This window comes from Carettochelys insculpta, chromosome 10 (assembly GCF_033958435.1).
Source record: "Carettochelys insculpta isolate YL-2023 chromosome 10, ASM3395843v1, whole genome shotgun sequence".
NCBI classification, from domain to species: Eukaryota; Metazoa; Chordata; order Testudines; family Carettochelyidae; genus Carettochelys; species Carettochelys insculpta.
Window position 1 is genome coordinate 54,037,017 of NC_134146.1, and position 21,711 is coordinate 54,058,727.

General features: G+C 46.9%; 2 long non-coding RNA genes across 2 annotated transcripts; both read left to right on the top strand.

Annotated features, from left to right (window-relative positions):
* Nucleotides 1-5,982: 5,982 nt before the first annotated feature.
* Nucleotides 5,983-10,608, top strand: LOC142018523 (uncharacterized). The gene is made up of 5 exons (XR_012646847.1): nt 5,983-6,067; nt 6,230-6,347; nt 8,539-8,640; nt 9,936-10,055; nt 10,360-10,608. It is a non-coding gene; the product is annotated as an uncharacterized LOC142018523 (long non-coding RNA).
* A 224-nt stretch (nt 10,609-10,832) lies between these two features.
* On the top strand, nt 10,833-21,506 carry LOC142018522 (uncharacterized). The gene is made up of 6 exons (XR_012646846.1): nt 10,833-11,141; nt 11,270-11,425; nt 11,516-11,641; nt 11,932-12,002; nt 13,111-13,230; nt 21,175-21,506. It is a non-coding gene; the product is annotated as an uncharacterized LOC142018522 (long non-coding RNA).
* Nucleotides 21,507-21,711: the final 205 nt, after the last annotated feature.

Genomic DNA, 21,711 nt, shown 5'->3' on the forward strand with positions numbered 1-21,711 from the left:
GGAAGGGGCAGCACTCTGCTTTGTAGAATGACTGTTTTGGGCCCTTGCAAGAGCTGCTTTCTAGTTGTAGTAACATCGCTGTCTAGTACAGTAGGGTTTCCACAGTCGCGAACCTTAGGTTTGCTAATTCAATTATTCACGAGTGGCTGCAAGCCACCGCTTCCCCCTGGGCACAGAGTGCCGATAGCCAGAGGCTGCCATATTTGCAAAATTCAACATTCATAGAATCATAGAAATACTAGGACTGGAAGGGACCTTGAGCCCCCTGCCCTAGTGGCAGGGCCAAGTACTGTCTAAACCATCCCTGATAGACATCTATCTAACCTGTTCTTAAATATCTCCAGCGATGGAGATTCCACAACCTGCCTTGACAATTTATTCCACTGTTTGACCACCCTGACAGTTAAGAACTTTTTTCTAATGTCCAACCTAAACCTACTTTGCTGCAGTTTAAGTCCATTGTCTCTTGTTCTATCCTCAGAGGCCGAAAAGAACAAATTTTTTCCCTCCTCCTTATGACACCCTTTTAGATATCTGAAACCCGCTATCACGTTGCCCCTCAGTCTTTTCTTTTCCAAACTAAACAAGCCCAATTCTTTCAGCCTTTCTTCATAGGTCATACTCTCTATACCTTTAATCATTCTTGTCGCTCTTTCTGGACCCTCTCTAATTTCTCCACATCTTTCTTGAACTGCGGTGCCCAGAACTGGACACAATACTCCAGCTGAGGCCTAACCAGTGCAGAGTAGAGTGGAAGAATGACTTCTCGTGTCTTGTCCACAACATACCTGTTAATGTGTCCCAGAATCATGTTTGCTTTTTTTGCAACAGCATCACATTGTTGACTCATATTTAGCTTGTGGTCCACTATAACCACTCGATCCCTTTCTGCTGTAGTCATTTCTAGACAGTCTCTCCCCATTCTGTATGTGTGAAACTGATTGTTCCTTCTCAAGTGGAGCGCTTTGCATTTGTCCTTCTTAAACTTCATCCTGTTTACCTCCGACCATTTCTCCAATTTATCCAGATCCTTTTGAATTATGACCCTATCCTCCTAAGCAGTTGCAACCCCTCCTAGCTTGGTGTCATCTGCAAACATAAGCAGCGTACTTTCTATGCTAATTTGTGAGGGTTCACAGCACAGAACCCTCCTGAACATTGAGACCCTACTGTACTTGCATCTTTTTGTATGCCTACTGTACTATTATTTGTTATGTCAGAACATAAAACTATTTTGCATACATTTAAATGCATTTAAAAGTGTATAACCCCCCATCCTCATTTTTGATAAAATAAACATATTTTGAGAGCCAAAGGGTTGCAGAAAAGGCTAAGAACCACTGAACTATGGAATCCCCCTGTAGGCTAGGGCCAGGTTTGTAAGGTTACAAGGGAGACAAGGTGCTCATTTGTCTGGTCAGAAGCAGAGTATCACCCTCAGCAGAAAGTTGGATCCAGCAGTATGACTCCATGTAATCTATTGCTTGTCTTCCTCCCTTATTTTCCTCTCATGCTCTCTCTTCTCCAGTGTACTGCCCAACTCGTGCTCCCTGTCTCTGTCCTTGCCTCCTCTTGTTCTGTTTGCTTACACACAGCATGGGCAAGCATGGTAGGTTTGCAGCCCCCACAGGGCTAGGCCTGAGGAGACATGGCAATGTAGCAAGGAACGAAAATCATGCTGGTCCAGCCTCAGCTTTCTGCCACCAATGTGAGTGTCCAGTGCTTTGAATTCCTCATCTGAACTCATTGTGGTTTTCTTTTCAGGCTATGTCATTTTCATTGGGTGTGGGGCCTTGCACAATTAAGGCTGGGGAAGGAACATAATCTCTTGTGTAGATTGTGTATTTTGGGTGTGGTTACAACGGGCTGTTTAGCTGTAGTTCTGAAGTGGTATTGGCAGGGTGGTATATGGTGGAGTGTGAGGTACTGGAGATGTGAGAAGAAATGCTTACAATTTTTTTTCTTTCTCCTTTGTGTGGAGTTTCAGTGCCAAGGAAAGAAAAGTAAACAGTTGGTCTAATCACCTCATACGATGGAAAGAGCATGAGAGCAGCAAGCTGTACAGAATGACTGTTTTGAAAGTAGGTGAGATGGGATACATTGAAGTTGTAGCCCTACAGCTGTAATGGGACAGGGGACAGCTGATGGTTAGATATTAGCAGAAGAGATTGTGGTATTGCTGACTGAGATGTTGTGTGTTTCTGGGGGGACGGTGGAATAAACACTTTGTGCTGCATTGAGTACCAAGGGAAAATAAGTCAACCATCTAAGTCTACTCCCTTCTTGTGAAGAAAGAGCAAGAGGAGCAAGGTTGTGACCATCACCGATGAAGGCCAAGCGCTGCCTACTTGGAAGCAAAGGCTCTTCCCTGTCAGTGAGATAAGTGTCTGGTTTGGCGAGAGCTTTGCTCATGGCCCACCTGGTTCCAGGTGGGGACACCCTGTTATCTTGAGATGGGTGTTAAGCTGAGCTTCCTGATTAGCAGCGGTGGTTACATGGCAGACAAAGTCAGCATTTTAAGGGGCTGCTTGTGCTCCTACCTAGAGAAATAACATGATCCTTGGCAGACAGATGGGTCTAAGCAGATGACTTTAGGTGGTGAGTTGCTTGCCTTCCTCCCATGTGTTTCTCTATTCCAGCATGTTGGCCAACACAGTATCTTTTTTTGCGTCCTTGCCTTGTGACATCTACTTTTACAACACATGAGCAGCATTCCAGCGATGCAGCTCTATAGGCAAGATCTTGGGAGCCATAGGGAAGTGGAAGGGGAGGTGAATTGTGCTGGCTGTGGATCTGTGTCTGTGACTGTTGACAATCTCTGTTCATCAAGTAGGGCTGATATAGATGGGTGAGGGACAAAGAGAGCGTCAACATTTTGCATGCCAGTAGAGCCTACTGTAGTGATGGCTCATACTGGGCTTTTTCTGCTATGTTTGCACAGGAAGGGTCCTGAAGCTTTGGTTGCAGGTGATGCTGGCAGCAGGGCAACTGAGCATCCTGGACATTCTTCTAAGGATACATGAACAGTCCTTTGAATTCTGCTTTCTGCAAAACTGACTGTGAGTGAGTGATTAGCTTTTTGAATTCTTCAGCTGTACTCCCTGTAGGTTTCTTTAAATGCTGTAATTTTTCTGACTGGGCGCAGGGTCCTGAGGAAAGGACAGTAGTTGGCTATGTCGAGTGACTATTTAGGATGTAGGCTCAGCAGCCTCTTACAGCAGTAGGAGGAGGAGGATGGTTGATGTCGCAACCCTCACTGTGTTAGATGTGAGAAGAAAAGTTTACAGGGATATTGCTGACTGAGATGCTAACTTGTTCTCCCCTCCACCCTCTTCACCCCGTGTTGAATTCAGTAGTGAGGAAAAAGAAGTCAACAGTTCAAGTCTATCAAAACAAAAAAGCAGTCAAGTAGCACTTTAAAGACTAACAAAATAATTTATTAGGTGAGCTTTCATGGGACAGACCCACTTCTTCAGACCATAGCCATACCAGAACAGACTCAATATTTAAGGCACAGAGAACCAAAAACAGTAATCAAGGTGGACAAATCTAGTTTGGAGAGGGTTATGCTCATGGCCCTCTTGTCTTAGGGTAGGGATGCCTTGTTAACTAGGGCTGGATTTTTGAGCAGAGCTTCCTGACTAGTAGGAAGAAGGGAGACCAAGTTACCATTTTCAGGTTCTGCTCATTTCTCTGAGCAGAAGTGGGGTGCCCTCCTCAGCAGAGAGATGAGTGTGTACAAGGATGACTTGAGGTAGCTAGTTGCTTATTTGCCTTGCTTCTTCCCATTCATGTGTTTCTCTCCCTCTGTCTTCTCTAGTGTGTTGGCCAACACAACCTCTCTTTTTTTTGTTGCTGTTGTTACCTCTGCTTGCGCTGTCTCTCACAGAATGTGGGCAGGCATTCTAGGTGAGCGTCCTCACAGGCAAGGTCTAGGGAGGCATGGGAAAGTAGGAGGGAACACCACTGTGGGTGCGTCTACACTAGCTGGCTACTTCGAAGTAGCCGGCACAATGTCGAAATAGCACGCATCGTGTCTACATGCGCCATGTGCTATTTCGACGTTAGGCAGCTAGACATTGAAATTGCTATTCCCATCCGAAGATGGGAGTAGCACCCTACTTCGACGTTGAACGTCGAAGTAGGGCGTGTGTAGATGATCCGTGTCCTGCTACTTCGAAATAACGGGGTCCTCCATGGTGGCCATCAGCTGAGGGGTTGAGAGACGCTTTGTCCAGCCCCTGTGGGACTCTATGGTCACCGCGTGCAGCAGCCCTTAGCCCGGGGCTTTTGGCGGCGGCTCCTGCTGCTGCTGTTGCTGCAGCTGGGGGGTCCATGCTGCGTTCACAGGGTCTGCAACCAGTTGTCGGCTCTGTGGATCTCGTGCTGTGCAGGCCGAGTGTGTCTGGGAGGGGCCCTTTAAGGGAGTGGCTTGGGGCTTTGCTGGCCCCTTATTTCGACGGGGAGTGCTTGTGTGTGTGGATGCTCCACATTTCCTTCCAGGGCGGCTCCTTTTGACGTTCTCCGTCGCTACTTCGACGTTGAACGTCGACGGCACCAGCCCTGGAGGACGTGTAGACAATACACGTTGAAGTAGCCTATTTCGATGTTCTCCCATCAAAATAGGCTACTTCAACGTAGTGTGCTAGCGCAGCCGTAGCCTGTGTGGGGTAGGAGACCAGAGAGTGAAGCTGTGATATTAGTGATTCAATCTCTGATCAATATGAGTGGGGCTAATGGGGATGGGAGAGGAAAGCAGAGGCAGAAGCAAGATTTCTCACAGCGAAAGAGATTAGTGTAATGATGGTTCATTCTGAGCTTTTTTTGCTGCATTTGTAGAGGAGTCACCCAGGAGCCACATCCAAAGGAGAAGCTATCAGAAGTGGACTCGAGCAGCCTGGACACCCTTCTAAGGAGACATGAACAGTCTTCAGCTTCCTGCCTTCCGCATAACTGGCTGTGAGTGGTCTGTGCTCTGAATTCCTCATCTGCGCTGGCTGTAGGTTCCTTGACTTTTCTCCTGATTGAGCAGAGGACAGTGAGCAACAGAGTCTCTGGAAGGGGAAATAGTGTGCAATGCAGAGTGACTGTTTTGGGTGTAGGGATAACAATCACCTGTCTATTTGGAGTCCTATAGTGGTAATGAGAGGCAGTGGTGGCATCGAGCAGTGTGCCAGCCATGAAAAGCGGAGGTTATGTGATATTGCTGACTGAGATGTTAACTGGCTTGTTTTCTCTTTTGTGCTGCATTTAGTAGCAAGGGAAAAGAAGTACAGCATCAGTCTACTCCTGTGACATTATGGAAAGTGTGTGAGAGCGGCAAGCCCACGAGCATTATTGATTCAAGGCAAGAGCTGCTCTGCTGGGAGTGGAGAAGCAGATGCTTTCACTGGAGTAAATATCTGTTTTGGAGAGAGCTCTGTTCATGGCCCATCTGTTTTCAGCTATGGATGCCCCATTAGCTAGGGCTGGAGTTAAAAGCAGATCTTCCTAACAAGCAACGTTGGTTATGAGCAAGGCCTTAGTTTTAAGGGACTGCTCATTTCTCTGGCATAAGCAGCATACCCTCTTTAGCCGCTAGATATGTGTAGGGTTGACGACTCCAGGTGGTGAGATGCTTGTTTTCCCCACGTCTTGTTCTGTCCCTCTGCTTTCCCCACTGTGTCTTGGCAAACATAATCTTTTTCTGTTTCCTCTGAGTGTAAGAAAACAAAAATTAGTCATGATGCACTTTAAAGACTAACAAAATAATTTATTAGGCAATGAGCTTTCATGGGTCAGATGTACTTTTTCAGACCCAACTTCATGACTCTTTCCAGATCTGAAGAGGTAAATCTGACCCATGTAACCTCATCACCAAATACGTTATTTTGCCAGTCTTTTGAAGTGCTAACTGAATGCTTTTTTTGTTTTTGGTAGGATACAAACTAACATGGCTATTTCTCTGTGACTATTCCTCTGATTGTACTATCTCCTACAGTACAAGGACAAGTGTTCCATGTGTGCATCCTCACTGGCAGAGTCTCGGGAGCCATGGGGAAGTAAGAGGGGACATAAATCTTGCAAGGTAGGGGACGAGAGCAGAGCTCTGCCATTGGTGACTCAGTCTGTTCACTGAGCAGTGCCGATATGGATGTGAGAGGGAGGCGGAGATGAAAGCAAGATCTCACGCAGCAGTAGACTTTAGTGTAATGATAACTCATGCAGGGCTTTTCTGCTGCCCTTGCAGAGGTATGCAGGAGCCCTGGCCGGAGGAAAAGCTGGGAGAAATGCATCTGTGCAGCCTGGACATCCTTATAAGGACATATGAACCGTCTTGAACAGCTTTCTGCTTTCCTCATAACTCTGTACGGGTAACCAATCAATTTTTTCTATTCGTTGTCTCTGTTTGCTGTGGGTTTTTTTTCCACAGGCCCTGTGGAATTGAGTCTGAGGAAGGGGCTGTAGTCTGCAGTGCTGAGTGACTGTTTCAGATGTAGGTGCAAGGAGCTCCTTTGTAATTGTAGCCCTATAGCAGTAATGGGAGGGGTTTGCTCTGTGGTGTGCTAAAGGCGAGAAAAGTTTATGTGAGATTAGTTTTTTTTTTTCCTCTTTGGGCTGTGTTGAGTAGCAACGGAAGAGAAGTTAAATGTCAGTATCACTCCCATCGTGCAATATAAAGACAGAGTAAGTAGCCAGCCCATGTGCATTGTCGATCTGAGGCAAGAGCCATCCGGTTGAGAGCAGAGCAGCCGCCACTTCACTGAAATAAGTATCTGGTTTGCAGATGGCTCTACTCATGGCCCACCTGGTTCCTGATGATGTCTTCAGCAGAGACTTTGATCCAGGAGGATATTTCCCACTAATGTCTTGCATGTCTTCCTCCTGTGCTTGTTTCAGTCTTTGTCCCTCTGTTCGCTAGTGTGTTGGCCAACACTCTCTGTTTCTGTCTTTGCCTGTGCTCATGCTGTCTTCTGCTACATGATGCGAGCAGACATTCTAGGTGTGCATTCCCACACACATTTATTTGGCTTTATTTCTCTGTCCTTGCCTTTGCTGCTTGTGCTGTCTTTTTATTCAGCACACTTGCAGACATTCTAGATTTGCATCTTCACAGGCAAGGTCTTTTGAGTCAAGGGAATGCAAATTGTGTGTTAGTGTGAGGGTGAATGTGGAGATTTTACTGGGACCAACTCTGGGCATCGAGTGGCGCTGATTTGGAGGGAGAGGTGGAGGTGGGGACAAGGGCAAGTGTTCACATAGCACTAGAGCTTAGCATAGGATAGCTCATGTTGAGCTATTCGATCTCCACTTGCAGCTGAATCATCAAGGAGTCCTAGCCAGAGGAGAAGCTGACAGAAGTGGACCCAAGCAGCTTGGACATCCCTTCTAGCAATTCTTAGGTTTCGACCTTCATCATAGCTGTCTGTAAGGGAGCAGTTTTCTGAATTCCTAACCTGTACTCACTGAAGGTTTCTTCACATGCTGTGAGATTCCTGTTTTGGGCATGGGGCCCTATGGAATTAAGTCTAGGGAAGGGACAACAGTCTGCTACTTTATAGACATAGTCCTGCTGTGATAATGGGGGAGGGGGTGGCAGAGCCCCAGAATGTACTGGATGTGAGAAGTGGTTACTCAGCTCTAACGCAGGTTCCTACATTCCCCCCCGCCTTGTGGTGGTTGAAGTTGGAGTACTAAGAGAAAAGAAGTCCACAATCAGTGAGCCTAGTAACAGAGAGATAGTCATGCTAGTCTATATACTATCAAAACAAAAAAGCAGTCCAGTTTTGTTAGTCTTTAAAGTGCTATTGGACTGCTTTTTTGTTTTAATCAGTGAGCCTGTGAGCATTATTGATGTGAGGCAAGTCCAGCTGGGAGTGGAGCAGCCGCTGCTGTCTCTGAGGTAAGTGTCTGGTTTGGGGAGGATTCTCCTCATGGCCCACGTGGCTCTATGTAGGGATGTCCCATTAGGTAAGGCTGATTTTGTAAGCAGAGGTTACAAGGGAGACATGGTCCCCAATTTCGGGTGCTAAAGCTGAGTGTCTTGTTCATGTTGTTGGACCCAGTAAGATGACTCCAGGTAGCGTTTTACTTGTCTTGCTCTCATGTGTTTTTTCCCTTAATGCGTTGACCAACACTCTGTTTCTCAGTCCTTTCCTTTGCTTGTGCTGTCTTCTTATATGGGCAAGTATTCTAGATTTTTTTTCCTCTGAGGCTAGCCCTTGCACAAGTAGGACAGACATAAATCACGTGGGGTGGTGTTGACTTAGTCTCTGTGGGGCCACTGTAGATGGGAGAGGGAGGCAGGGCTGAAGACCAGATTACACACACCTGTAGAGCTTGGTGTAGGGATGGCTTAGGCTGTGAGTGTTTTTTTTGTGTGGCATTTGCAGAAGGATGTTTCAGAGCCCTAGCCAGAGAAGAAGCTGGCAAAAGTGAATCCAAGTAGTCTGGACATCTTTCTAAGGAGACACAAACAATCCTGAACTTTCTGCCTTCTTCATAATTGGCCGTGAGTAAGGGGTCAGTTTTTAAATTTCTCATGTGTACTTGCTGTAGGTTTCTTCAGAGTCTGTCTGCTCCTGCGTGAGTCCCAGGGTCCTGTGGAATTGAGCCTGAGGGAATGACAAGAGTCTGCTGTACACAGTGACTATTTTGGAAGTAGGTGAGATGTGATGCTTTGCAGTTGTTGCCCTCCAACTGTAATGAGGGTGGGAGACGTGGCTGATGATGGAGGCTTGCATTGTGTTAGATGTGAGAGAAAGAGATTATGGGACAGTGCTGACTGAGATATGGCGATTTGTTTTCCCTCTTCCCTCAAAAACACACACTTTGTGCTGCACTGAGTACCCAGGGAAAGGAAGTTGTCCATCAAAATCTACTCCCTTCATGTGAAGAAAGTGAGAGAGAGCAGCAAGTTCATGAGCATCATGGATGTGAGGCAAGAGCCATCCATCTGGGAGCAGAGCAGATCCACAGTCAGGTTGTGTCTACACTTGCATTCCTCTCTCAAAAGAGGTATGCAAATGAGGTGAATTGGAAATGCAAATTAGGCACAAAATTTGCATATTCGGCACCTTATTTGCATATTCTAGTTTCAAAACAGCTTCTTTTGAAAGAAGAAAGCCAGGGTAGATGCTGCTCTTTCGAAAGTAAACCCCATCTTCGGAAGAATCCTTCGTCCCATTAAATAAGGGGAAGAAGGATTTTTTCGAAGATGGGGTTTACTTTCGAAAAAACAGCATCTACACTGGCTTTCTTCTTTCAAAAGAAGCTGTTTTGAAACTAGAATGTGTGAAGGAGGTACCAAATATGCAAATTTATACTTCATTTGCATTTTTGATATACCTCATTTGCATACCTCTTTCGAAAGAGGAATGCAAGTGTAGACGAACCCTCAGTGAGATAAGTGTCTGGCTCATCCAGACGGGGCTCCAGCAGATAGGAATAAGGGGATTTTGAAGTTGCCGTGGTCCTTTCGAAAAGGACCCCCATCTGGACAAGCCATGCAGCAGCTAGCTGTGTCAATTTCGAAGTGCCACGGCTGCTGGCATTCTAATGAGGCACTGAATATGTATTTCAGCACTTCATTAGTAAACTTTGCAATGGCCATTTGCATGGCATTTCGACGTTTTGGGCTAGTGTAGACACGGCCTTAGTGTTTGTCCTTTCCTCTGCTTGTTCCACCCGTTTCTAGAAGAAATGGGCAGGTCTTCCAGGTATGCACCCCCACAGGCAGGCTCTTGGAGCAATGGAGAAGTAGGAATGGATATAAGTCACATGGAGTAGTGGGCACATGGGCCAAGCTATAACTGTGGTTGTTGATTCAGCCTCAGTTCATGGAGTGGGGCTGATGTGGGTGGGAGAGGGAGTTAAGGATGAAGTCAAGATTTCAGACATCAGTAGAGCTTAGTGTACCAAAGGCTCATGCTGAGCTTTTTCTGGTCCCCTGGCAGGAGAATGATCCAGGAGCCCCAACCAGAGATGAAGCTGGCAGAAGTGGACTGAAGCAGCCTGTCGATTCAAGGAGAAACACACAGTTCTTAGCCAGTTTTGCAGAAAGCAGAATGCAGCGAGTGAGCTGTCAGGTTTTGTAGTTGAATTTGTCAGCTGTACTCACTGTAGGTTTCTTCACAGGTTGTCAGCCTCCTGTTTTTGGCATGGGGCCCTGTGGAACTCAGTCTGGGAGGGGCCATAATCTTAACTGGAGAGGGACTATTTTGGATATAGGTGAAATGAGCTCCTCTCTAGCAGTTGTCCTAGTCTTGTAATGGAAGGGGAGGGCAGAGCTTTGTGGTGTGTTAGGTGCAAGAAGAGACAATGCAGCCTTGCTGACCGAGATGCTAACAGATGTGTGTTTTCCTGTTGTGCTGTGTTTAGTCGCAAAGGAAGAGACATTAAGCATCTGCAGAGGAGTAGTCCAGGAGCACTGGCCAGAGGAGACATTGGACAAAGTGGACTTGAACAGCCTGGACGTCGTTCTAAGGAGACATGAACTGTACTCAGCTTTGTGTCTCCTGCAGAGTTGTCTGAGAGTAAGCAGTCAGTTCTTGGAATTTCTCACCTGTCCTTGCTGTAGGTTTCTTCACAGGCTGTGAATTTCTTCACCGGATGCAGGACCCTGTGGAATTAAGGCTGGGGAAGGGATAAAATGTATTACACAGCGTGACTATTTTGGATGTAGGTGCGCAACAGACTTCTTTCTAGCTGTAGTCCTACAGTGGTGGTGGCAAGAAGGGCAGATGTGAGAAGAAGCTGCTTGATGTTGCCAGCTCAGATGCTGGCTTTTTGCGTTTACCTCTGAGTACTTGGAACTAAGTGCAGCGCAAGGGAGGCAAACTGTTGGGCTACTCTCTTCTTGCTGTGGAAAGAAAGGGAGAGAATTGAGCCTGGGAGCACCATTGATGCCTGGGAAGAATTGTGGAAGTGGAAACAGATCATACACTGTGGTCACTGAGAAGTGTCTGTGTTGGCTACAGCTTTGGTCATGGCCTGCACTACTCCACATTAAGGATGCCCAGCTATGCTCGGTGTATAAGCATAGGTTCTGACTGGTTGCAGTGGCTACAAGGGAGACAAGGTATCCATTTTCACAGACTGGTCATCTCTCTGGGCACAAGTGGAATGTCATCCTTAGGTGGATCTAAGATGGTGACTCCCAGGTGATGAATTGCTTGCCCTCCTCATGTTTTGCGTTCTCTCACTCCCCTCTAGTGTGTTGGTCAACACAATCTCTCTCTCTCTCTCTCTCTTTCATTTTTCCATGCCTCTGAACCGTGTCCATCCTCAGGAAACATGCAGGCATTGTGGGTGTGCGTCCCCATGGACAAGGTCTCAAATCTTGGAACTAGGAAGGGACCCAATAGCATGGGATGGAAGATGCAAGATAAGAGTGCTCACATTGTTGATTCAGACTCTGTTCATTGAGTGAGGCTGAATAAAGAAGGTGAGGGGAGAGTTGAAAACAAAAATTGACAGCGCCAAAGGGCTTAGTGTAACAATGGCCCATACTGAGCTTTTTCTGGTGCACCTGCAGCAGAATCAACCCTGGTGCCCTGACCAGAGGAGAAGCTGACAGAAGTGGGGCTCAAGCAGCTTGGACATCTTTCAAAGGGGACATGAACAATCCTTAGCTTTCTGCCTTGCGCAAAAGTGGCGGACCGTAAGCAATCCGTTTTTTGAATTCAGCACTCGTCACAGCATATTTCTTCATAGGCTGTGAGCTTCCTGTCTGGACATGATTCCCAGTGGTGCTGAGTGTGGGAAGGGGCCATAGTCTGCAATACTAAGTGATTACTTTTAATGGGGGTGCAACAAGGTCCTTTCTAGTTGTAGTCCAAAAGCAGTAACTGGAGGGATGGGTGGAACCGTGAGGTGTGTTAAATGCCAGAAGAGGTTATGTGAGATTGCTGATTGTTTCTTTGTTTTTTTTCTCCTTTGTGATGGGTTTAGTAGCAGTGAAAAAAATTAACGGTCAGAGTTTACAACCATCACATAATGGAATAAGCCAGAGCAGCAAATCTGTGAGTATTATTGATGTGAAAGTAGAGCCATCCAGGTGGAGAGTTGCTTGCCACCTCCCATGTGTTTTCTCTTTGTCCTCTAGCGTGTTGGCCAACGCAATCCATTTCTCTGTCTCTCTTTGTCCCTTTATTCTTGCCTCTACTGTGCCATCTCCTTCTATAGCATGTGGGCGGCAGCATCCCTATAGGCAAGGTCTCAGGAGCCATTGAGAAGTGGGAGGGCATGTAAATTGTATAGGAGGATGGAGCTTTTTGCCTTCTGCATAACAGTGTGAATAAGTGGTCAGCTTTTAGACTTCCCCATCTACACTCACCATAGTTTTCTTCAAAGGCTGTCAGTTTCCTAATGGGACAAGAGGCCTTATGGTATTGAGGCTGGAGGGGGAATGATTGTCTGAAGTGCAGTGAGTGACTGTTTGGGATATAAGTGTAACAGGCCCCTTTGTAGTTGTAGCCTTACAGCCGTAAAGAGAGAGGCATGGCTCGCTGTGTGTTAGAAGTGAGAAGACAAGGTTATGGGTCATAGCTGACTCAGATGCTAACTTGACATTTCCGTACCCTCCTCAACACCTTGTGGATTTAACAGGAAGGGACAAGGAGTCAACTGTTCAATCCCATCATGCGATGGAAAGAGAAGGAGAGAGCAAACATACAAGCATTATTGATGTGAGGAAAGAGACAGTCAGCTGGGAGTGGAGCAGCTGCCAGTATCACTGAGAAGTGTCTGGCTTGGAAAGGGCTTTCCTCACAGCCCGCCTATCTCAGGTCAGAACACCCAGTTAGCTTAAGTAGGGTTTGTAAGCAGAGCTTCCCAACTATCAGGAGTGGTTATGAGTGGGACAAAGATCCCCATTTCCAGACATTGCTTATTTCTCTGAGCAGAAGCAGAATGTTCTCCTCAGCAAATAGCTAGATCCAGGAGGAGTCGAGGTAGGATGTTGCTTCTGTTCCTTCACGTATTTTTCTGTATTTTTTACCATGTTGGGTTCTGTGTTCATGGACTGGACATGATATAGATGGGTGTAGGGTGGTGATGGCTCATAGTTTGTTTTTTTTGTTTGTGTGTGTGTGGTTTTTGTTTTTTTTTTTTTTTTTTGCCCTGTTACAGGAGAATCATCCAGGAGCCCTGGGAATGGTCAAGGTGGAAAAAAGTGCACCTGATTGCCCAGATGACATTCTAAGGAGATGTTGAATAGTCCTTCGCTTTCTGTCTTCTGCATACCTTGCTGTGAGTGGTCATTTTCTGAATTCCTTGTCTGTATTCTAATGTAAGTTTTGTCACTGTATATGAGCGTTCTGATTGGGGAAAGGGCCCTGTGAAGTTGAGCCTGGGGAAGGAACTGAAATCTTTTGTGCAGAGTGATTAATTTGGATGTATGTACAATGGGCGTCTTTCTAACTGTACTGCTACAGTGGTAATGGGAAGGAGTGACATAGTTCTGCAATGTTAGGAACAAGAAGTTATGCGACACTGCTGACCGAGATGCTAACTTGTTGTTTTCTTCCCCTTGTTCTGGGTTGAGTACCAAGGGAAAAGAAGTCAACCATCAGTCTACTCCTGTCACGTAGTAGGAAGCAAGCGAGATCAGTGACCCTGGTGCATATTATCAATGCTAAGCCAGAGCTGCCTATCTGGGAGTGGGGCAGCTGTCATTGTCACTGAGAAGTGTCTGGTTTGGCATGGGCTCGCCTCACAGCCCATCTAGTTGCACGTAAGGCTGCCTCCGCAGCTAGGGACATTTTGTAAATGTAGGTTCCCTGTTAAGAGCAGTGGTCTTGAGGGAGACGAGGTTCCCATTTTCAGTGGCAGCTTATTTCTTTGGGCAGATTGCGCAGTGTTATCCTCAGCAGATAGTTGACTCCAGGTAGTGAGTTGCTTGCTTTGTCTGGCTACACCGTGCTCCCATGTTTCTCTGTCATTCTCTCTTCTTTATTGTGTTGGCCAACACGCTCTTCTTCCTCGCCTACTTTTTATGTCTGCTTCTAGGGGATACAGTGGACAAGGTCTCGGCTTCCAGGAAGAGGTAGGAAGGAACGTAAATTAGGGCAGACAACAGCAGAGCTCTGTAGTCATTGACTCAGCCTTTGTTTGTCGTGTGGGGCCAATTACAGGTGGGAAAGGGAATCAGCAATGAAGTTAGGATATCATACACCCTGTGGAGCTTAGTGTAGACATGTGTTAGGCTGGACTTTTTCTACGCTTGCAGAGTAATCATCCAGGAGCCCCAACTAGAGTAGACTTTCTGCTTGACAGTGGAACTGAGGAGTGCTTTGGTGAAAGTGTATGAGCCGCTGTAAAATGATCTCTGTCCAGTATCTGTGTGATAAGGTACTTCCTTGTGAACAGAGAGCTGCTTCTGATTTCCATGGAATGGGTCCTTCCTGTTGCGGGTCCTTGTTTGGGACTGTCTTTTCCTCTCCATAATTTTATTCTGGTCATCCTGCACTTATAGAGATACTCTGTAGTTCGTAGTCCCTCCCTTAATGTCACTGTTTTTTTAAGTCACTGGAGATCACGTTGAGCCTGGACATCAGGAACAATCATTACTCTGTAGCGGCAACGAAGGGTCCTGTGGCACCTTATAGACTAACAGAAAAGTTTAGAGCATGAGCTTTCATGAGTTAACTCACTTCTTCAGATGCTGGTCCTGGAAATCTGCAAGGCCAGGTGTAAATAGGCCAGAGCAAGGCTGGGGATAACGAGGTTAGCTCAGTCAGGAAGGCTGAGTTGTATTGTCATCAGTAGATCTGGAGGTGTGAACTCCAAGAGAGGGGAAGCTGCTTTTGTATTTAGCCAGCCATTCACAGTCTTTGTTTAATCCTGAGCTGAAGGTATTGAATTTGCAGATGAATTGTAGCTCAGCAATTTCTCTTTGGAGTCTGGTCTTGAAATTTCTTTGCTGCAGGATAGCTACTTTTAAATCTGCTACTGTGTGTCCTGGGAGATTGAAGTGCTCTCCTATGGGTTTTTGTATATTGCCATTTCTGATGTCTGATTTGTGTGCATTTATTCTTTTACGTAGAGACTGTCCAGTTTGTCCAATGTATATGGCAGAGGGGCATTGCTGGCACATGATGGCATAAATCACATTGGTAGATGTGCAGCTGAATGAACCCACGATGGTGTGGCACAAGAAGAATAACTCCACGTGGACTCCTCCTGAGGGCAGAAATAACAGTCTGGACCTATACATAGAATGCTTCTGCCGACGCGCACAGACAGAAATTGTGGAGAAACAACATTGTTTGCCTCACAACCTCAGTCGTGCGGAACGCAATGCCATCCACAGCCTCAGAAGCAACCCTGACATTATAATCAAAGAGGCAGATAAAGGAGGAGCTACTGTCATCATGGACAGGTCTGACTACCAGAAGGAGGCTTCCAGACAACTCTGCAACACCAGATTTTACAGGCTACTTTCCTCAGACCCCACCGAGGAATACACTAAAAAACTACACCGTCTGCTCAGGACACTCCCTACACAAGCACAAGAACAGATCTACACCAACACACCTCTAGAGCCCCATCCAGGGTTATTCTACTTACTACCCAAGATCCACAAGCCTGGAAATCCTGGACACCCCATCATCTCCGGTATTGGCACTCTCACTGAAGGACTGTCTGGTTATGTGGACTCTCTCCTCAGACCCTATGTCACCAATACCCCCAGCTACCTCCGCGACACCACTGACTTCCTGAGAAGACTGCAATACGTTGGTGACCTACCAGAAAACACTATCCTAGCAACCATGGATGTAGAGGCTCTGTATACCAACATCCCACACAAAGGTGGAATAAATGCTGTCCGGAGCAGTATCCCTGATGATGCTACAGCACATCTGGTGGTTGAGCTCTGCAACTTTATACTCACACACAACTATTTCAGATTTGGTGACAATATATACCTTCAAATCAGCGGCACAGCTATGGGTACCCGCATGGCCCCTCAATATGCCAATATTTTCATGGCTGACCTGGAACAACGCTTCCTCAACTCTCGTCCACTAACACCCTGGCTCTATTTACGCTACATTGACGACATCTTCATCATCTGGACCCATGGGAAGGAGACTCTGGAGGAATTCCACCGGGACTTCAACAACTTCCACCCCAACATCAAGCTCAGCCTGGACCAATCTACACAGGAGATCCACTTCCTTGACACTACCGTGCTTATACACAATGGACACATCAGTACCACCCTGTACTGTAAACCCACTGACCGCTATGCCTACCTTCATGCCTCCAGCTTCCATCCCAGACACACCACACGATCCATCGTTTACAGCCAAGCACTTAGATATAACCGCATTTGTTCCAACCCCTCCGACAGAGACAAACACCTACAGGATCTGCACCAAGCATTCTTGAGACTGCAATACCCACCTGAGGAAGTGAGAAAACAAATCAACAGAGCCAGATGTGTGCCACGAAGCCTCCTGCTACAGGACAAGCCCAAGAGACAAACCAACAGAACACCACTAGCCGTCACCTACAGTCCTCAGCTAAAACCTCTACAGCGCATCATCAGGGATCTACAACCCATCCTGGACAATGATCCCACACTTTCACAGGCCTTGGGAGGCAGACCTATCATTGCTCACAGACAACCTGCCAACCTAAAACAAATGCTAACAAGCAACTATACACCGCACCACAGTCACTCTATCTCAGGGACCCATCCATGCAACAAACCTCGTTGCCAGCTCTGCCCACATATACACACCAGCAACATCATTACAGGACCTAACCGGATCAGCCACACCATCGTGGGTTCATTCAGCTGCACATCTACCAATGTAATTTATGCCATCATGTGCCAGCAATGCCCCTCTGCCATATACATCGGACAAACTGGACAGTCTCTACGTAAAAGAATAAATGCACACAAATCAGACATCAGAAATGGCAATATACAAAAACCCATAGGAGAGCACTTCAATCTCCCAGGACACACAGTAGCAGATTTAAAAGTAGCTATCCTGCAGCAAAGAAATTTCAAGACCAGACTCCAAAGAGAAATTGCTGAGCTACAATTCATCTGCAAATTCAATACCCTCAGCTCAGGATTAAACAAAGACTGTGAATGGCTGGCTAAATACAAAAGCAGCTTCCCCTCTCTTGGAGTTCACACCTCCAGATCTACTGATGACAATACAACTCAGCCTTCCTGACTGAGCTAACCTCGTTATCCCCAGCCTTGCTCTGGCCTATTTATACCTGGCCTTGCAGATTTCCAGGACCAGCATCTGAAGAAGTGAGTTAACTCATGAAAGCTCATGCTCTAAACTTTTCTGTTAGTCTATAAGGTGCCACAGGACCCTTCGTTGCTGCTACAGATCCAGACTAACACGGCTACCCCTCTGAATCATTACTCTGGTCCTCTGAAGGAAGAATTCTGACTAGGGCATGGGGCTCGTGTACGAAGGGTGTGGCAAGATGCAGGGGCCTGTACTAGTATAATGGCTGAGTTGTGTCAGCTCCCAAAGTCGGAGCAGCTGCCCTGAGCCTATCACTAGGGATGGAAGCCGGGTAGTGATATGCAGCGTAAGACCAAATGGCAAATTAAGTACTGGGGAAGGACTGTAGAGACTCTCATTGACTTACCTCAACCTCTTTGTTCTGGTGAAGTACCAGGGTTGATGAGTGTGTGTGCAGCAGTCAATTTAGCAGCTCTTTGCTAGATCCCCTAAACTGACACCTGGAGAATCCAATAGCTGCAGAGTTTATCCACTAGTCGTAGAGATTTTGCCCTTGCCTTTTATCTGGGTGAGGGTCCTTTTTATGACCTCAGGACATTATTCTAGGATATGATGAGAAATAGCAAGTACTCTAAGCTACAGAAAATAAGCAGCTTGCCTAAAGACAGATGGGAGGTTGGGTGTTGGGAACTGTACATGGTGATTACAGGAGTGGTGTGGTACCATGTTGGCTATGGGAGTATATAAGTTGGATGAGGCACATGGTGAACATGTTGGGGTGTCACCAGGAGGGTAGCCATAGTAGGGGCAGCTTCAGTAATGTACACTAGTAAATAGGGTTGGTATGTGTGTAGCTGCAGCAATGCACAGCAAGTTGGGGAAGGGTGGGTGATGTAAACAGCTGTCGCAGTGGTGACTCTGTGTGGTAAAGGTGAGGGAAGGATTAGGGTGGTGAACCTGATTAGGGTTACTGCACCCAGTATCCCCATGCTAAGTGTTTGGAGGGCACACAGTTATACCAAGGTAAGCGTGTGTGCAGTGCACTATATCTTACTGGAGAAGGGAGTTGAGTGGGTGGTGATGCACGTGATCATTAGTTGCTTCTGTGAAACACTAGTTACAGGGAGAGTTTGGAATAATGCAGATATCATGGGGCTGGGGTGCGGTACCAGCCTGTTGGGGGAATGGCTATGGTGATGCATCCTATGCATATGCTACAGTTAATTTGTAGAAGATTTGGGTGATTTATGCATGGAGGGGGACACAACTATTGCAGGAAATATTTGGGTGCTGCACACAGAGTCATGGGGAAGGATTTGAATTATGCACACAAAGGATTGCGGGGAAGGAAATAAATGATGTACATTCAGCTAGTGGCCAAAGGATCTGGGTGATGCGCACGCCACCGTTGGAGGAAGGATTTGTCTGATGCTCAGCCTGGCATTTGGGGAAGCATTTGGGTGATGAGCACTCCACCACTGGGGGAATGATTTGAGTGATGAACATTGCGTCACGGGGTAAAATTTGGGTACCGTAAATTCCTCCATCAGGGAACGATTTGGGTGATGCACATTCCAATCCCATGGGAAAGAGTTGGGTGGCGCACGTTGCGCCCTCGGGGGCAGGATTTGGTTGATGACCGGCGAGGTGCGGCGCCACTTTGTTCGCTCGCCCGCGTGCTCGGGGAAGGGATTTTGTGATGCGCACCCAACGCGTGGCCGGGTGCAGTGGGTGTAGGTCGGTGAAAGGTTAGAGTTGCTCAGTGATCGGGGTGGGTGCCGTGGTGCCCGGCACGCCGATGAAGAGGGTTGGGCGGTGCAGACAGTATGGGGCTGGGCTCGGGGCAGCCTGCCAGTCTAGGGGACAACCATACGGGACGTGGCATAGAGGGACTTGTGCTCCCACGCCTGAGGGATGGGGCCGGGGAGGCAGGGGCCAAGAGGCGCCGGAGTTGTGGAAACCTCCACGGAGTGCATGGTTTGTAGAGCCCAGGATGATGAAATGGGGCCGTGGTGCTGACAGGGTGGTTAGGCCTTCTTGTGCAGTCACTGGTGGTGAGTAGCAGAGCGATTCAGCCACAGCTGTTGTGTGCGGAAGGAGGCTTAGGGAAGGGGTAAAACCACCACCTGCTCTCTCTGATACTGAGAAGTAGAGGCACATGGGCTAGGATCTGGGAAAGCAGAGTGGGGTATGTTCCTGCGCTTCCTCCTTGCTACTACGGTCAGGGGTTCAATCATGCTCTGTCACCATGTTTTTTGCTATTACTTCAGGTTCTTTTGCTTGGGGAACAAGTGGAAGGGACAAGACAGGGACAAGTGGAGTGAGCAGAGGAGGTGGGGTGGGTCAGGGGCTTTGGTGGAGTGGTGGCCAAGCACAGCAGGGATGCAGGGTGCTCTGTGATAGTGGTGGCTTGGATGAAGGGGTGGAGTAGGGGTAGGGCAGTAAGAGGCATTGCAGGACCCTGTCCAATAGGACTGTGTACTCATGGGGTTAGGGAAGATACTCATACATAGGTGGGCTCATAGAGAAGAGGGTGGAAACTACTATCATCAGGTACTTGAGCCTTGGTTTCCCTCCTTACCGTCAGCAATTAAATGTCTGCTAGTGTTATGGGGAATCACTGGTATACATGCTTTAAGAAGTATACATTCTTTAAGAAATGTTATAAGAAATTTTGTTCTCCTAGCTTAGCACTAGTCACCAAATTTGTTGAAGCCTTAGGCCCAGGTCAGGCTGACATGAGCAGAATAATAGGGAGGCGGCTGGAAAATCAGTAGAAACTGGTTCTTGATGAGCAGAAAAGGAGTTTGAAAAGACAGCAATGAGAGAGGAATGCAAGGAGTTTGGATAACAATTGCTTGAAGATGATTGGGCGTCTACAGCAAGATCATCTTCCCAGCACCTGGATCTATCCAATTAGGAAGAGTGAAGACCCCTACTGAAATTAGGGGATTGGACTCCGGGCAGGGGCATGGGCGGTGTTACAAACTGTGGGGATATAATTGTTAATGGTTTCTGCAAGGCGGGGTCCCTCCCTGAAGGCACCCAGCTCGAGCTGTACTTCTGTACATCAATAAACCTGTGTTTTGGATCGGGCCCTTAATGTAGTATTTGCAGGATCCTAGAGTCGGACCTAGCCCTGTTGTGGTGGCCGGTGAGCAATTCCATAACAGCTAGAATGACATCTGTCTGCAGGGAAGCTGACAAGAAGTTTGGGGGAGGGGCTTGCTGTATGCTCTGAAGAGGGGAAGGGTTTTGGATGAAGGGATCAGGGCCGGAAGCCCTCAGTGCCTCTTGGACAATGGTACCAGTGGACAATGTTGTGAAGGCCAAGACTGTAGTAAAGTTTAAAAAATAACTAGATACATTCATGGGGAATAGGTCCATCAATGGTTATTAGCCAGGATGTGTATGAAGGGTGTCTCTAGCTTCTATTGGCAAGAGGCTGGAAATGGACAACAGGAAACTGATCACTTGATGACTACCTGTTGTTCATTCTCTTTGGGGCACCTGCCATTGGCCACTCTTGGAAGACAGGATACTGGGCTTGATGGGCTTATGGTCTGACCCAGTATGGCTGCTACGTTCCTACCAAAGTCTCAGCTGTGAGTATTGGTTTGAGCTTGCAGCACAGTGCTGGAGGGGGGATTTAAAAGGCTTTGGTCTCCAACTGCTTGGCCTGTCATAGTAGCTGTGACGGGCCAGGAGACCCAGACCTTTCTGAATATCAGTTGCCCCCTCTGGAGAAGGGTGGGCTAGTTAGAATGATTTCCTCTCAAAGCTGCTGTACAAGCCACAACTGTATTTTTTGTTCCTGTTCACACTTACCATATTTATAGTGCTTGCAGAGATGTGTGTCTTAACAGGATCAATGAAAAAGGGATTGGATGTGCTGCAACGTGTGTGTTAGTGAAGTCTCATCATTGAGGTGGAATTTAACAGCCTCTTTTCTGTGCATTGTGTATTACAGTGGACTTCTTGAGGCAAGAGGAGCGTTGAGTAACATAGAGGCAGAACAACAAAGATGGTTCTGCCCACATGATAATGATTGTGAAAAACAAATCTGAGATGTTTGAGTCTTTTACTCAAGCTGTGAAATGAGCAGATTTGGGCTTGACCTGTTCTGTAGCACTTGCCCAATCCTTTATCAAGCAAGCCTCCTTCACACCCATACCTTCCTTTTCACTCTCTGGGAATCTTCGATTTTTGCTACACTTCACCCCTCTCCACCCCCACAATTTTCAGTCTGGTAATAGAATCTAATCACAACTGCAAGCTTTTATTCTTTCGAAGAGTCTCTCCTGCCAGCAAAGATAGCATTGTGATGCGTTTCACTGTAATGTCTTGTTCAATAAAAGCAAACATTTTTATTGGTACAACAGTTTTATTTTCTGTTCCACCAAAATAGCAATTCCTCAGTTACAGGCTGTTGAAGCATTTTGTTGCCTTAATGTGTGTCACGTAGGATGTTAAATAGGATGCAACATACTTCACTGACAATAAATCT